We start from the raw sequence: 16977 nt of genomic DNA on the forward strand, positions 1-16977 counted from the left end.
GGGTGCTGAGGGTACAGCAGTGAACAAAAAAGACAATAATTTTTTTCCTCTGGGGAATGTCTATTAGAGCAAGAAGAGACAGGCATTAAATAAAAGAAAAAGGACACCATATTGCATATCAGATTGTGGTACGTGCTACAGAGAATGGCAAGGAAAAGATAATGAGCGCAGGGGTGGGAATTGCATTTTAGATTGGGTGCTTGAAGAAAGTCTTATGGAGAAGATGACATTTCAATAATGATGGGAAATAGCCAGGTGGGTATCTGAGGAAAGCATGGTCAAGGCCAGGGAAGCAAAGGCTCCAAGGTGGGAGTGAGGCTGGCCCATCTGAATGACAGCAAAGGGGCTGTGGCTGGAGAAGAGTCCAAGAGAAGGATGAGAGTAATAAGGGATGAAGCCAGGGAGATAATGCAGTCAGCTCATGCAGGGCCTTGAAGGTCAACGTAAGGACTTTGTTTTCTGCTTTGAGTGACACGGTGAACGACTGGAGGGTTAGGGAGAGAGGAATGACCTGATCTTCCTTTAAAAAGAATCACTCTGATTGCTTTAAGGAGAATAAACTGTAGGTGGGTAAGAGAGGAAGCAGGGAGATAGGTTAGGAGGCCGTTGAATAATACAGGCAAGTTCATGGTTTAGATCAGGTTGATGGAAGTGGGGGTGGGGTTTTTCTAGTGGATTAGATGTGGTACGAGAATAAGAAAGGATTATTATCAGGGTCTGGAGCCTAAGCAAACGAAAGGATGTAATTTTTAGTTACTGAAATAGAAACGTATCCAGGAGCAAGCATGAGGGAAAGCAGGCATTCGGTTTGCACGTATTAAGCTTGAAAGGCTCCTTAGCACCCAAATGGAGATGTTGAGTATGTAGTTGCATGTATGAGTCTGGAGCTCAGGGGTGAAGCCAACGTAATTCACATATACATTGTATTTAAAGTTATGAGGTTCAATGAGTATAAAAGATCATTAGCGCATGAGGTCAAATAGAGGATGTGGTCCGGGGACTAAGTCCTACACACTTCAACACTGAGATGTAACCAACCAGAAAAGGAGATGGAAAGGGAGCAGTCAATGAGACCTGAGGAATTCTAGGAGAGAGTGGTGTCTTAAGAATATTTCAAGCAGGAAGAAGTGATAACTGTAAAAAATGCTACAGATCAGTCAAAATATGAACTGGGCATCTAGAAAGCTTGGCCTGAGGAAGAGAGGAAAGTTAAGTGGTTCCTAGTTGTTGCAAAGATGAAACACTCATAAAATCTTGTTTAGATTTTATTGACTATGATGTGAATCATTCATGATTTCCTACAGTTATCTTTTCTCTCAGTCATTCTAGTATTTTTACAGACATTTAAGTTGCTTTCAACAATATTTTTAAGGCTTTACTCGAATAAAATCTGATTTCGAAAATCTAATCAGATATTTTAGGCCTAATCATTGACATTACAAATGGACTCCTGATTTTACAAAATGATGAACCACAGATGACAAGCAGACTGATTTAATTTACAAAAATTTTACTTATCTGTTGCCTTTCAAAACCCATCTGCTGCATAAATCGAGGCACAGAGGCCTTCCTAATAGATGACATTGAATTTCTAATGGGAACTTCTGCAAGAACAAATTCATCACGTCCAAAGCCTGCCCCTGCAATATTTCACTTTGTCATCAGTTACACTTTGCTAAGCTCGGTGAGGCTCACAAAAGCCAAAGGTACCATTTTGCCTGAATCAAGAGCTATAGTTTCCAAAGAAGAATGTCAAATGCCTGTTTAAATTTAATAATCTATACCCATCACATTTTTTGTTCTAATTGGTACTTTTTTAATATATATTTAGAGTTTTTTTTTTTAAATTTTTATTGGAGTATAGCTGATTTACAATGTTGTGTTAGTTTCAGGTATACAGCAAAGTGAATCAGTTATACATATATCTACTCTTCTTTTTTTTTTTTTAAGATTCTTTTCCCACATAGGCCATTACAGAGTATTGAGTGGAGTTCCCTGTGCTATACAGCAGGTTCTTATTAGTTATCTATTTTATATATAGTAGTGTGTATATGTCAGTCCCCATCTCCCAATAATAGGTACTTTTTAATATTATTTATTGTTATATTTTTCCTAAAACATTCAACTTATTTTGAGTAACTCTATGCATCACTTAACAAAATTAAACCGATATCATGATCAAAACACTTATGTATATGGCATGCTCTGGGAACTATTTGAGATAATCTCCTATTTTATGTTATCCTCTTTCTCAAGTCTGGTCTCTGTGATGTAGCTATTTTTCTTCAGCTGCTGATACAACATTTATGTGGGGGGAGATTTCTAATTTTACTTTGCTGGTGTATAAATGTGTCATTTCATACAACTAGCTGTTTTTCTTTGTTGTAACTTCTTTCTTTCTGTTTTAGCCTGAGGCTCTCCTCTTTATTTGATCAGTATAGTTTATATCATATTCTAGGCAGCACTTCTTCCCAAGAGAAAAACAGGGTTTCAAATTGCTACTCATGATTCCTAAGGCAAACTGAAAGGGCACTGCCTGAATTAATGTTTTCTTTACTGTTTTTGGTGCTTACTGGTTTTATTTCCATTAGCTGATAGATACATTTATTTTCTACTTTTTACTATCATTCTCTCCCTACAACTTCCAGGTTTTTGTTTTTGTTTCTATTTTTGGGGGGGTTTATTTGTTTGTTTTGGCTTGCTTATTTATCATGAGTGGTTAGATGGAAAAATAATCAATGTGACGACTTGGTAGCAAAAATCTGAATTAACTTCTAAATAGATAACTAAATGTTAGTTAGGGTGTGATGAGTACAATTTTCTTTTGGTTGGCTTCTAGATGAATGCTTCATTTAAGGAAAGAGAGTTGGATTGTATGTTTTCTATCACTACTCACAGCTGAGAGGGATTACATTTACCATTAAAATACAGGATCTATTTTTAAGAGTATTTCTGTGCATGGGTGTCTGACAAAACAATGTATTAGCTAGACGTAAATATTCCTTATGCATCTTCATCCCCAAATTTGAAAGAAAATATGTGCCATTGCAGAACATGGTGAGGACATTCAACTACCTCTGAAAGGACATTAGATTCCCTTACTAGCCAAAAATAAAACAAGTACTCCAAAATGCACTCTCACAATAATAATCCCTCCAACAGAAATAACTTAAAAATTAAAAAGTTAAGTTCTCATCAAATGTGAATGGGATCTGAGACAAAGAGAAGTAATATGGACATCCTTAGAGTCTGATGTGGTCAAGAGTGGAGCGAAGAATAGGGGCCAAGTTTCGGGACTCTCTTCACACGGTGTAGACAAAGTTCATGGCAGCCACAAACTCTGGGAGATGGTGAATCCAAGTGGAATCATTACCAAATGAGTATAAAGTTCTAGGTCCTCTTTCACACCAACCTTTGGTCATCTATATTATTAATTGCACTAATTTTTAAAAATGTTTTCATGTTAGCTCATTATTTCACCTTGCTGTCACAAATCTGCCATTGGATTAAAAAAAATTATCCAAAGTTCCCAATATTTCCATTATGCCTGAGTAATTATTCCTAGGATATTAACTAAACCATCAAAGTTCAACCAAGGCCTATTTTCATAGCCATAGATTGCCAACAAAATGCAAGGATACCTCAATCTTGTATGAAACGCTAAGCTCCAGCAACTAGGGTAGTATCATCTCATTATAACACATTTTGCAGTATGGATTTAGAGGTAACTTGTCTCAGCACCAAACACCACTCATCCATAGGCTAAAAGGCCAGATAGATACCTGTTTCAAGAGAATCCACTTAACCCTACCACCCATATCAATTTAAGGCTTAATTTGGAGGATGGATGAATTGGTCCTAACCTTTTCTCTTTAATATACCATAATTCATAACTACTTTGAAAATGTGAGTACATCTTCCTCGGTTACCTGAAAATGAAATACATTGTTAGGGATGTGCTATTGTGTTTCTGTGATTGTAAATGAAAATAATAAAATTAATGTCAAATGTCATTTCAGCATATGCTTTATTACCATGGTAACTCACAGGTAACTGAGTTGGTAAAATTGCAAATTACATATTCAGCTCTTTAAAGACATCAATGAACTAAAGTCATTTAATCAAGCTTCTCATTGCTTGTGCTGTGTAATCAAGACAAGCCGATTAAAGTCAAAGTCAGAAAGCCACAAGTTTCCCTCTCCTGCCTGGCACGTCTGCTCTCAAGTTCAGCCTGGCTCATGGCTATAGGTTATATTTTGTAAGCATATTAATAGAGATTTGTTTCCTCGAGAGGATGGTATGAAAGTAATTTTACTCACAAAATACAAAACAGGGAAGGCTGAATGAAGACATTTATGCCTCAAATGCAAACACTGCAAGAGCCAGAGCAAATCTGCTTCCCACAGAGACTGCTAGCGCCTTTCAACTATCTACCTCCAATCTACCCAACCTTCCATCTTAAGTCACAGGCCTCCATTACACTCTACTCCATGGTTAGCTGGACTCAAGACAGAATTGGACTACTGTGGTTTGTTCCCTTCCAGGTTGGGTATAGAGCACAGGGCCATCTTCAGTCTCCTCCATCGCCCAGTTCCCCATCCCAACCCAGGGGCAACTTCCTGATGTCAACCCAGGGTCTCCTTGGTGCCTGTCAAACAATACCCCCTTTCATGACCCCAACTAACAATCCACATACAACCAGAGGCACAGTTTGCGCTCCCCCACTGGATTCCTAAGGGACTCACACTTCTCCAGGTTGTCTTCAACAGCCACTTAAACCAAACAGGATTGTGCTTTCAGAGGACAGGGAGCAAGTGAAGTGAATTAACCTATTTGTCTTTTGAGAGTTGAGCTGGTGTACTGCATGAGCGTAGAGATGGAGAATTCTGTGTTTGGAAACATGGAAGCACAGCCCGAGAATTACTGTTTGCCTGTGAGATTTACATGAGTAATGCTTATTAATGTGATCTTAATAAGAAACAAATTGACATAAGGCCTCTCTCTTATCCCCAAGTAGCTTCACCGGCAGATGGAGAGAGCTCTTCAGCCACTCCTGAAATACCTCAAAAAGCCACAGGCATTGTTGCCCTGGCAACATTTGATAAGAACAAACCTTGACCCAGATGAGAGGGTAAGGCAGGTAAGGTGAAATTTACAAAGCAGAATGAAGCCTATCCAGAAAAAGACAGTTTAACTGTGTTCAATGATTAGACCCCTCGTTTCTCGCTCTGGGCAATACTCAAGGCAGTTCTAAATCCCAGCCCGAGCTGCTATAATATTGACGTGTGGCTGCACTTCCCCCACTCACTCTCAATGGGCATAGAGATACAGCCCTGCTTAGCAAGATGTCCACTGTGGGAGGGGAGCAGAGTCCTGGCTCCCCAAGGTCCAGGCATAAAGTGCAAGGGAGCCAGCATTAGTGACGATGGGACACGAGGGATGAGAGCTCTCTGAAGGACAGGAGGGCTGCAGCCCAGATGAAGAAACCTCCTTCCACAGTGAGCCAAGGGGCACAGAGGGGATCGCTGTACATGACCTGGAAATGCCACCTGGGGCCTCTAGCACCTCAGAGATCACGAACACAGGGGGCAGGACCTGTCAGCAGGGATCCAGAGGCCCCCTCCTTCCAAATGCCATGAGGTCATGTATATCATCCAGATGGCCTCTCGGAGAAAAGTGAGGGAAGGGCATTCAACTCTGAAAGCCTGAATTGTACCCTAATCAGAGAGAAAGAGACTGAGTTATCCAAAGAGACTTTTTAAATGTCTGCATCAGTTCAGACTAAGTTTATCTGACTAGACTAAAATGTGGGTTTTGTTTCCGCAGGCAGTGTGTGGGGTCTTGAGGGGATGATCAGATCAGTTGGAGAAAAATCAAGATACATTTTCTCTGAATAATCTGTGTGTACGTAATTTTGTGACTTTGCTCTGCATGTGTCTGTATGCACATTACACATATATGCACACACTCATAGTAACATAAAGAAAGAGAAAAGGAGAGTCTGATTAAAGGAAGACCAAAATTGGAAGTGATTCTTTCTGGATAATAGGTTTATGGAAAAGTTTTATTTTGTTCTTTCTCCTGACTCATAATTTCTAAATTTGGTATAATAAACCTATTTTTACTATTATATAATTTCCTCTATAAAGAGAATTATTTTAAAAAATAAATTAATGAGAATACACTGCTTCTCAAAGCATATCTCTTTTTATACTTTAGACAGCCACCCAACCTTCTGCCTGATGCATTCTGCAAAGCACTAGGACAGAAGGTCAATTCCTCTGGTTTACCTGGACCCTTACCCTGAAATTGACCACATATAACCTTGGACATGAAAATGAAGCTTTAAAGCCACATTAGCTCAGCTCACGCAAGTGTGGCAATAGTCTACATCTCCATTTATCTTGCCAAAGTTTATTGTCCCCCAAATTATCAAGCTTTGTCTAAGTGCAATCTCCCACTAGACACTACCCGGCCATGCATCTTCAAGAAATTCTCTTTGCTAAAAGATATAACTGGAAGAAATGACTGTACTCTGAGCATTCTCAAAAGATTCTACCAGACGCAACAGACCCAAAGGCTAATAGTTCTAAACATGCACACAGTTAGTACCATTTCAGAGTCAAGAGTAAAAGTAATGAAGATAATTTGGCACTGTTTCTGCAGTATACATCCCAGACGCAGCCTTAAAATCTGACCAACCAAGAGGCTGAAGGTGCCATGTTTCTAACATCCACAGCTACAAATTTATGACTTAATCAAGACTGTCATCGCATGTGTAGAGATTTCATCCCAACAGAATGGGCGAGGCAGAGCATTCAGAAAAAAATCAGATTGTTTTTCTTGTGTTATAGTCTTACTTTTATCTTCTCTGTCAGTAGTGCCACAGCCCAACAGATTCCAGAAAATATAGATCTAAGATGAAATTTAATCCAAGTGCCATCAATCCCTAAACATACAAACACTGTGAAAGATAATATGCAACACCTCCTTCCAAGCAATTAAAGCTTATTGGGACCTGCCTTGATTCTAGCAGTGGAGAATCCAAAGCTCTTATCTGACAGGTTAATGAGGATTTGAAATGAATAGTCTTACTAATGAGGGTCTTTAGAAATTAATCATATCATATTATTATTAACAACTGCAAAAGCTAAACTTCCAGAGATTAGATTACATAGGATAATTTTTAAATGTGAGCAAGCCAATATTAAAGTGACAGAAGGCTATTTCCAAGTGGGAATAATAAGACATAATGCAGAGAATAAAAATTAAGAATGGGTAAGGCAATTAAGATGTTCCTTCATTTGAATGTCTCTCTGTATTTGAAAATGTAATATTTTATTTAATAAAAGTTTGTGCTGTTGTTTTTATCTTCTTTAAGAACTCCACGAAAGAAGAAATAAATGAATGCTGGGAGAATATTCTGATGTTATGAAAAAAGAAGTATAAAATGAAACAATTCTATTTACTCGGGAAATTTTACTGCAACATAAGGCATCACATATCTTTCACAGTTCTTCAATTGGCTTATTTTTCTTGGATTCATATTCTGTGTCAAGACTGAGAATGCCATTCTAGAACAAGGCTTGGCAAATTTTCAAAGGCAGAGCACCAGCGTGGCCATCAACCCCGTCCTTCAAATATGTGGTGGGTAAATCCAATGATGCAGGACCAGCAGCCAAACATATACCATTAATCCCTACACGGTTCTGAGGTAGGCTCTTTCCCAGCAGGGAACAAGGGGTAGATTTTACTAAATAGGCATTGTCATTCATTTGGGAACAGTGAATGAGCCCCTAGTTATATCTGGATATTGGAGATTCAGTGGTGAACAAAATAGACTCAGACCCTGGGGTCATGGAACTCAACTTCTAGTGATGGAAATGACGTGAAACAAGCAAAAAAAAAAAGAGTTTCAAAGAGCTGAAAGAAGGCAAAGAGCTGTGAAAGACAATATTGAAGTGGTGGGCAGCAGCCAGACTGTGTTTTATCATTATCCTAAGATCTGTGTGAAGCTATTTAAGGACTGTGCATGCTGCGTGTAGAAGGCAGGAAGGTGGTATGTGTAACGTGACCAGTTATGCATTTTGAAAAGACCTCCGCATGGGCTGTGAACAGCACAAGCACTGTGGAAGGAGTCAAGGGTAGATACGGGGAGACCATGTCAGAGCCTATCTAGTAGTTCAGGGAGGGGGGCTTGGGGCTTGGTATCTTGGACTATGGGAGAAGTGACGACATTGGGGAAAAGTAACTGGATTCAAGAGATCTCAAGAAGGTAAATACACAGGACATGGTGATGAACTGAACAGGCAGAACTGAGATCTTTTATATCTACAATTTCCAGGACAGCCTTGAGAGGTTGACCAGCTGATTGTCTTTACAGATACAAAAGCAAAGGCTCAAAAAGGCATAAAGTCAGTAAAAGACGAAACTCAGATTTCCAACCCAGCTCTGAGTTAGGAGCCCCTATTTTCTTCCACAGAACATGCTTCATCGGAAGCAGAACATGACCTCATACACTGTCACCCACATACATGTGAACTTCCTCTTGCTTTATCAGTCTTCTTAGTTCTCTGTTCCTAGTTTTTGCTCACATAACCAACCCTTATTATTATCTTCCTCCTCCAACGGGCAAGATAAAGCCTATGACATCTCATACTGCTTCTTTATAAACAAAACAAAACAAAAAAGCACCACCAACAAGATCCCTCTGTTGGCTTTACAAAGGATAATCAGGATTCTTTTTCCCACTGTGCTTTGTACAGTTACCTTATTCTTCTTCCTCCCAAGTTGGTTAGACAAAATTCCTTTTCTGTAGCAACTGTCCGCTGGTGTGCTTTTTTTTGTTTGTTTTTTGTTTTCCACCAGTGAAAACAAATATCGCCTTTACTCGCTGGCCTTAGTCTCTTATTGCTTTCTCCCCTGTTCTCCTAAAACTATCTCAACAATCTCTTTCAGTTCTTTGGGGTATTTCAAAACCATACACCAAATTAAGACAGCAAGTTATGTCACGCAACTTTTCTCACACACTCTGCTTCTCTCCCTTCTTCTATTACCTGTTCCCACATCTCAAAGATTTACTGATCTCATGCCTTGATCACTAATGTCATATGTAATACTTTTGCATCTCTTTTAAATTTATGACCTAGCCACATTTAGGATTAAATTAAGGATTAAATGAATAAATACATATAAAGTGCTTATCATAGTGCCTGGCACATAATAAATGCTCAGTAAACACTGGTTGTTCTTATCATCATCATTTCTCTCCAACTAGATTCTAAATTTATTATGGCTAGAGATTATGTTTTATATCTCACTGAATCCTCAGAACTTGTCATGTAATATCTCTTTATAGTGCTGAGAGGATATGGAGGGGTTGATGCTAATTTTGTTGGGTGGTTTTTGCATTTCTTCTAAGCTGAACAGTATTTTTCTATAAGGACCTTCAATAGGTAATTTCCTATTTATAAGAACCCTCCCATCCTACTTTGCCCACTTGAGGAAATGTGATATATTGTGATGAGTACATATTATTATATGTAAAAATATAAACAATGAATTTCTTTATATTATTTTAAAAATACATTTATAGCCTAAGTTCACTTCTCCTAACTGTGTATAGTAAGTGTTCGCTAAACAGAGTAAGGATGAATAGGAGTCAGAGACAGCACCCAGAGAGGGACCATTTGTAATACTAAGTAATAAATATCTATGGAGGCAAGAGCCCAGACTTACAGGGAAGACAGGTAGGGTGATCCCAGAGCAGGGGAGAGGATCCTCACCCTGGTTAAAGGGTCCAACAGATGAAACAGATAGCCCCGTCCTCAGCCCATCACTTCATCTTCACAGTCATAACCAACTGAGCAGATTAAAAATGATCCCAAGTCACCTCCACCTTCGTGGACCACTTCAGCCCCCATGGAAGCAGCCACTCATCTGCTTATAAGCCCTGTTGCAGCTCTTTACTACTACACAACAGACTCAAACTACATCCCCAAACTCAGTGGCTTTAAACAACAGTTTATTATTATCTCTTGTAGCTCTTGAGTTGACTGTACTCAGCCAAGCAGTTTCCCACTTGGATTCTCTTGTGCATTTGCAGTCAGGTGGCAGATGGGGCTGGAGTCATCTAAATTTGAGACTGAAGCTGGCCAACTAAGATGGCTTCATCACTCACACGCCTGGTGCCTCAGATGGCGGGAATAACTACAGGGTTCTCAGGGACCTCTCTCCCCCTGCAGCCTCTCCACACGGCTAGCTCGGATTTCCTCACAAGATGTGGTCTCAGGGTGGTCTGACTTCTTACATGGTGGCAGGCTTCCACCCATAGCAAGCGTTCAAGAGACCCAGGCAAAATCTACAAGTCTTCTCAATGCACTTCAAAAGTCAAGCAGTGGCACTTTTGCCTTGTTCCTGTAGCCAGGCCAGATTCAAGGGGCAGGGACAAAACAAGGGCTCAAATTCTAGAGGGTTATGCTTCATTGGGGAGGGAAACCCAAAAGCATCTCAGGCAAGTCCTATGCACATGTGCACGGGGAAGCAGGGACAAGACAGCCCATCTTTGGCCAACACTGTCTCCTGCCAAGATCAGGTGAGAAAACAAGGAATCAAAAAACACATTTTGTAAAAGCCTCTGTGTTAATACAGCCTTCCAAATCTTTTGGACAAAACTGTCTATTAAGAAGGAAGAAAGTGGAAATTCACAACCAGAACAAAAGATGTTCTAAGGCCAGGGAAGATATGAAACAATAATGACAGGTAAGAAATTAAAAGGAGGCATCACCTCACCTGCTTCCCCTGGTCTTAGGTAAACAGAATTTGGACAACAGAATGTTCATTTATTCCTAAATGTTTTCTCTGAAAGAAATGTTTAGATGGCAAAGACTGTGCAGAAGTGTATATCTGTTTCCTGAATAATGAAGTAAAACCAAGAAATAAGCCCAATGATTACTGATGTCCTCCTTTTAAAGAAAGCTTTATTAAACTATTTGTAAAAGAAGTCTCAAAGAAAAGGAAAAAACAGGACCCCTCCTCCTTTCATTCTTCTAGACTCCTCCCCATTTCCCAGAGAAACAAACCAAGAGCCACAGATTTTTATGAGTGTGCCCAAGGGCTCACACTTAAAGCCTGGACTGGATTCAGACTCTTGAGTCACATTGCCAAGCCAGGTGTTTTCTTTTTCAGCAATAATTTTGCATCCCTTGTCTTTCTCTCCTGTTTATAAGTGGGGTAATTAAAATTGATTAAGCATCTACTGGACATAAAATAACGGCTTCAGTGCTCTTTCCAAAAATCTCTTCTCTTCTTTTTGCCATAAAGCAGAGACTAGAAATACACAGTTGTCTCCTCTGGTATTTATTTATGGACCACAAGTAGGTGTTAAAAGGCAGTTAGGAAGGTCACAAGTGTGTTTAATGTACACTGCTCATGTTTCTTCAGGCTTATCCACACGTGGCCCTTGTGTATCATTTCTGCACAGTGACAGAATACTTCTGAGAACGGTTTAGAACCTACAAAGTGTGCATCTATTACTTCACATTACCTCTTTCTGTCGAGTTGCATCTTTTTTTTTTTTTTTTGCTGTGCTGCGTGGCTTGTGAGATCTTAATTCCCCAACTAGGGATTGAGCCTGGGCCACGGCAGTGAAAGCACCGAGTCCTAACCACAGGACCTCCAGGGAATTCCCTGTCCAGATGCATCTTCTCCTTTGAGAAATGGCCCCTTTTGGATTTAGTGGAACTGTTCCTGCATTCTCGAACTCAGGCATATGACCCAGGGAAATTGAAGAGAATATTCTATCCCCTAGCCATAAAGAAGCTAGCCTCAGAATCAGGCTGGGAGAATGAGATTTCTTTTCCAGAATCTATATGGATTCTTGGGGAAAGAAGATCTCTCTCATCAGGGCAGTGTAAGCTAGGAACTCCCAGGGGCATCTCTGCCACATATGGAACAATCCAGCCAAAGAAAGAAGCCAACACAGAGAAAAGTAGTGTTAAGACCCAGATGGAAAGAGGTAGAGTTCTGTGACATCATTTGAACCTCTGGTTCTAGCCATGTCTAAAGCCACTACACCACCAGACTTTTCAATTACATGACCCAATAAATTCCCCTCCCCCCTACTTTGTTAGCGATTTTAATTTGGGTTTCCGTCATTTGCAGCTATAAAGTCCTGACTAATACACAAGTGCATTAGGTCAAACCAAACCAAAGCATCCCGCTTACATAACAGGACAATCAGCAAAGACCTAGAAGGACCCATCATTTTGGTACTACCACAGGAAAGAGTTTGCCAAAACCCGACAGTCAGCAGAGCTATTAGGAGCATTTCAGCTACCACGTGGGTAAACTGGTTTGGGCATTTAGGAGCCTCTTTCTCCTGTTTATGCACCCACTCGATCAGTCAGAGTCCCAGGCTCCTGGGTCCCAAGACCCAACCCATACGGTTTCAATAAATATATTTTAATAATGTGATTACTTACAGAGGGGGAAGAAGGATTAACAAGGGACGGGGTGCCCAGAGACTAGTAACAATTGAGAAGGCTTTACCACCCCTGTGTTACCAGTGCTCAGAGAGAACTGGAGTCCTCTCGGGGCTGTGACCATGGAGGGGTGCATGCGAGAGACACAGCCCCATGGCAGAGAGGAAATAAGGAAGAACCCACCCAACCCCACTCTCTTTTTGCCCTCTGATTTCCTACCAGTGCCTCTTACTGACCACACCCAGTTGAAAGCCAGCCGGCCACGGAGCCCAAAGATGCAGACAGAAAACAGAGAGCAGTGCAGACAAAGAATCTGGATTAGGACAAAACGGAATAACCGGGAAACCTACCCACCTCCTAGTTTGATAATATTATATAATGCCCGTAAAGCATTGGTCCCCAACCGTTTTGGCACCAGGGACCGGTTTCATGGAAGACAATTTTTCCACCGACCGGGGTGAGGGGGGGTGGGTGTGGTCAGGAATGGTTCAGGCGGTAATGCGGGCGATGGGGAGCGGCAGATGAAGCTTCGCTCGCTCACCTGCCGCTCACCTCCTGCCGTGCGGCCCGGTTCCTAACAGGCCTCGGACCGCTACCGGTCTGTGGCCTGGGGGTTGGGGACCCCTGCCTTAAAGAATCATTAGGAAAAGGGGTGAAAACACTTTGTTTGTGACCCTTCGTGCCTCTGGGCTATAACATTCACTTTCCAAAATTTCCTTCTTTTGTTCAAAGGAATCTGCACCCTCTCTTCTGAAATGATCTTAACATTTAGAGTATATCACTCTCTTACCATTTCCGCATAAACCTTTTTGCTCTATATTTTCTCGCTTGTTCCCTAGATAGCCTTATATACTGAAGATACAGAAAGAAATAGAAAAGGACCGCAGAAGCTCTGAAGGCAGGGTTGGGAATGACAAAGATCTCTAAATGTTTGACTTTCCTCACACTCTTTGAAGAACAAATGCACCCAAGTGTATGGTCTTTAACGAGATGAATGCACACGCGAGGATGTTTTGCTTTGTTTTTGTGCCTTCTCAACATAAATCTTCAGGCAGACATTTCTCCTTAATACATCCAGTGTACGGGAAATTGTTCTGGGGCCATAAAAATGCATTAACAGCTCCAAAGGAGCAATTACACCATGTATTGTAAATGCCCATGAAGACTAATACACCACACTTATCTAAACCTCAGTGAATTCAGGGCTGTGGTCTCGCTAGTACAAAGGTGACTCAGATTTGTTCAAGAAATAAGACCCCAGGGGAGAGGGCTTCCCTCTGTTGCGTCAATTACAATGATACAGGTATAAAGCAAGAACCTGATCCCATTTTGTTGCTTTTTAAAGAAGCCCCAGCATCTAGAATGAGGCTGTATGCACAAAGGTGTGTTTATGCCAGTACATTCCCATGGTGAATTTCTGCAAGCCCTCAGACGCGGTCCCCTCGCATTTGGAAATCATAGTGTCTCATGCAGACAGCGAGTCAATTACTGAGGCTATATGCCTGGTTTTAAAGTAGACTTTATTTATTACCCTTGTTATGGCCGGGATATGGAGGACCCTAACTATAATGTGTGAAATCAGATTCTTCTACTGTTGCATTACAAATCTCATTGGATGCAGTGAATTTGTTTTATTCAGGTCCATTCTGGATTAACAGGAAGGGAAATATGGATTTTTTTCATCCATATAAACAATAAGGTCTTGTTAGAGACTTGTTTCTGATGTTTATGGATTTCTCTTTAGTGTATACAGCCTATGGAAAATTGTTTTTAAGCAATAAACAATAATTGTATTTGGGGACATAGAGGTACTAGTGCTGTATTGCATTCCGCCTGCTGATAAATTTCTCTGGCCTATTTTTTGTTTCTTATGCAGACATAAAAATACAAACAATAAATTTTCCTCCCTCTACTGCAACCTTTTCCTCTTCCACTTTATTTTCCACTACATTTCTCGATTGATATTACCTTTTTAAATTGCTAAATATAAATATTCCACAATGAATGTCTGTAATTAGGTTGTCTGCTCTCCTTCAAGGACTTGTTAGAAAGAGAAAGGGCTTTAATCTAAGGCAAACTAACAGAGCTAGAAGTTAATTAGAAACTAGCCATATATCCTGGGTAAATTATTTATGCTAAGCCATGTGTTACTGTAAAAATAATATACATTTACACTGACTATTGTAAACATAAAATAATTAACAATAAAAGGGAAGATATTATCCCTTAATAGAATCCTTTTGCCAAGACCAATTTAATTTTCTCTCTCGTAATACTGAATGATAAGCCAGGGTCTCTGCTTTGTATATAAAGCACAAAGGTTTTCTTACAATCTTTCTTCAGTTCTCTTTTCTCTCTCTCTCTCTCTTTCTCCCCCTCCCTCCCTCCTTCCGTCCCTCCTTTTCTTCCTCCTCTGCATTCAGACTTATTCTCTGATTTATATATTCTTTTAATATGTCTTTTCTTCTCTTTCCATTTTTCTCCCTTTTTGTCTTTTCCTCTCTCTCTTTTTCCACTTTTTTCCTCTTTTAATTAAAAACTGGGTAAACACCTAAAATCTCACTAAACACGCTTCTCTTCCTTCCCACCCTGCTCTCTGTTCCTTTTTTTCTTTTACTTTCCTCCTTTTTTCTTTTACACTCTTTGGTATGCAGTCTTTTTACAAAAAGCTCTAAGATGCAGACAGAAAATGCAGTGTATTTTAGTTCTCACGTTCCTTCCTATTCTATTAGCAAGGACATAAAGGTCAAAATGGACCAACCTTGGAATATCTTCTCAACCCAATTAGGGACCTTTGAATTCAACTGAGATGGTTACATATATGTTTGCTTCCTGCAGTGAACACGTATGTATTGTTGGATTTCACATCATCCCTTTTAGGAATAGGCCATTTGTATTCATATACTTCTGCATGCATAATCACTATTAAATATGATCTAATGAAGTGTCTTTGTGTCTCAAATGCAGTTACCTGAGGACTCTCCTTACAAAACATGCATTGAATTTTTTTCCCATTCATGTCTGGCAGCAACAAATATTGTGCAGCTTTTACATGGTTGGTGTAGGTGTTGTTAATGTACTCGCCACATCCATTTAAATGCAAATCTTCATGCAAATAATCACTTGGAGGAAGAAAAGAGAATGTGTTTAGCTGAAGACAAAGTAGAGGGATAATAGGAAGCATGAATAGGGTGTCAGTGGAGGGCTACACAATAAAAGCCTCCTCTGCACATAATGAAAACACATTAAGGACAGCTCAGAGGATTTCTCAATAGGTTCTTACAGTATTGTTGTAGGTAAACATGATTCCCAGCAGGTGAAACAAAATGAATGAATTTGGAAGAAATTTACACACGTCTCTAGGGAGAGCAAAAGGTCAAACTGGTTGTACAGACCAGGCTCTTGATCAATGCCCAAAATATCAACCATGGACAAATATTTACACTTCCTTCAGAAATCCAAAATTTGGAACCAAACAGTTCATTGTCCAAATGACTCCATTGTTAAATAATGCTGTGGGGCTAATGTTTCAACAGAAAAGTAGGAAATGAGCTGGGACTGAATAAATATCATTATACTTGAGAACAGCAACTTTGAGGCTGAATTTGGCTCTGGGGAGGGCTGGATTGTGATCTTAGGGAAATTTCCAATTTGCACTATTTGCAAAGAAAACGTTACATCAACAAAGGTTAAGTGCTGGCATTAAGAAAAGCAGAATGGCCTAGAGTTTCCCAGTTATTTCTATTTTAAGTACTTCTCCAAGTTTCCCTTGGATGCAATCAAAGGAGTTGACAAGAAACCAAGGAAGTTACAAAATAACAAGGCCAAAGGGCTGGTAATGGTGTATGGAGGGAAAAAAATGGTCTGTTCATGTCATCTATTTCCAAAGAAATGAACCTATTTGTGACACATGTTGTTATTTTTGAAAAAAAATTACACTTCAGTTTTCTTGTAGGTTTCATGATTTGCAATTGCTCTGTTTGATGGCACCAATAGAGCAGTGAAACTTGGAAGACTTAATTTGGGCATATTTTGGAAGGGTTTCAGTAGACTTCAGGCAGTATTATGTGCTCTTTAACTTGGAGTGATTTCGCATTTCTTGGAGAGTACAACTGGCTGGAATCATCACTTCTGATTTCCTTGGCTGCATACAGTCCAGCCATCTCCGCAACCCCCATCACCACATTGACAAAAGGAAAAAAAAGAGTAACAGAAAAATTTTTTTTTAACTTTTCAAAAACTAACTCTATGAGTTTTATTTTTTCCCACAACAAAATGTTTTTTATCATTTGCATGAATATTCCTTTTTGACAGCAGTTCTCTCGTTCTTATTCTTTTGTTAAGTTAGGTTAGTTAGTTTTGTTCTTTGAAGCATTAGGAATCCTGAGACTATTCCCTACTTCTGTACTCACTCAACCTGAACTGTCTGTATCTGCATGCTTTGTGCCCATCAATTTCACACTCTTAGACTATAATCAGAGTTGAATGATTCTGT

General features: G+C 39.8%; 1 long non-coding RNA gene across 2 annotated transcripts in view; it reads right to left on the reverse strand.

Annotated features, from left to right (window-relative positions):
• LOC133089898 (uncharacterized) overlaps positions 1-16977 on the reverse strand; it is a 704715-nt gene that overhangs the window by 601258 nt on the left and 86480 nt on the right. The gene's annotated exons all lie outside the window — the stretch shown is intronic.

Source organism: Eubalaena glacialis, chromosome 4 (assembly GCF_028564815.1).
Source record: "Eubalaena glacialis isolate mEubGla1 chromosome 4, mEubGla1.1.hap2.+ XY, whole genome shotgun sequence".
NCBI classification, from domain to species: Eukaryota; Metazoa; Chordata; class Mammalia; order Artiodactyla; family Balaenidae; genus Eubalaena; species Eubalaena glacialis.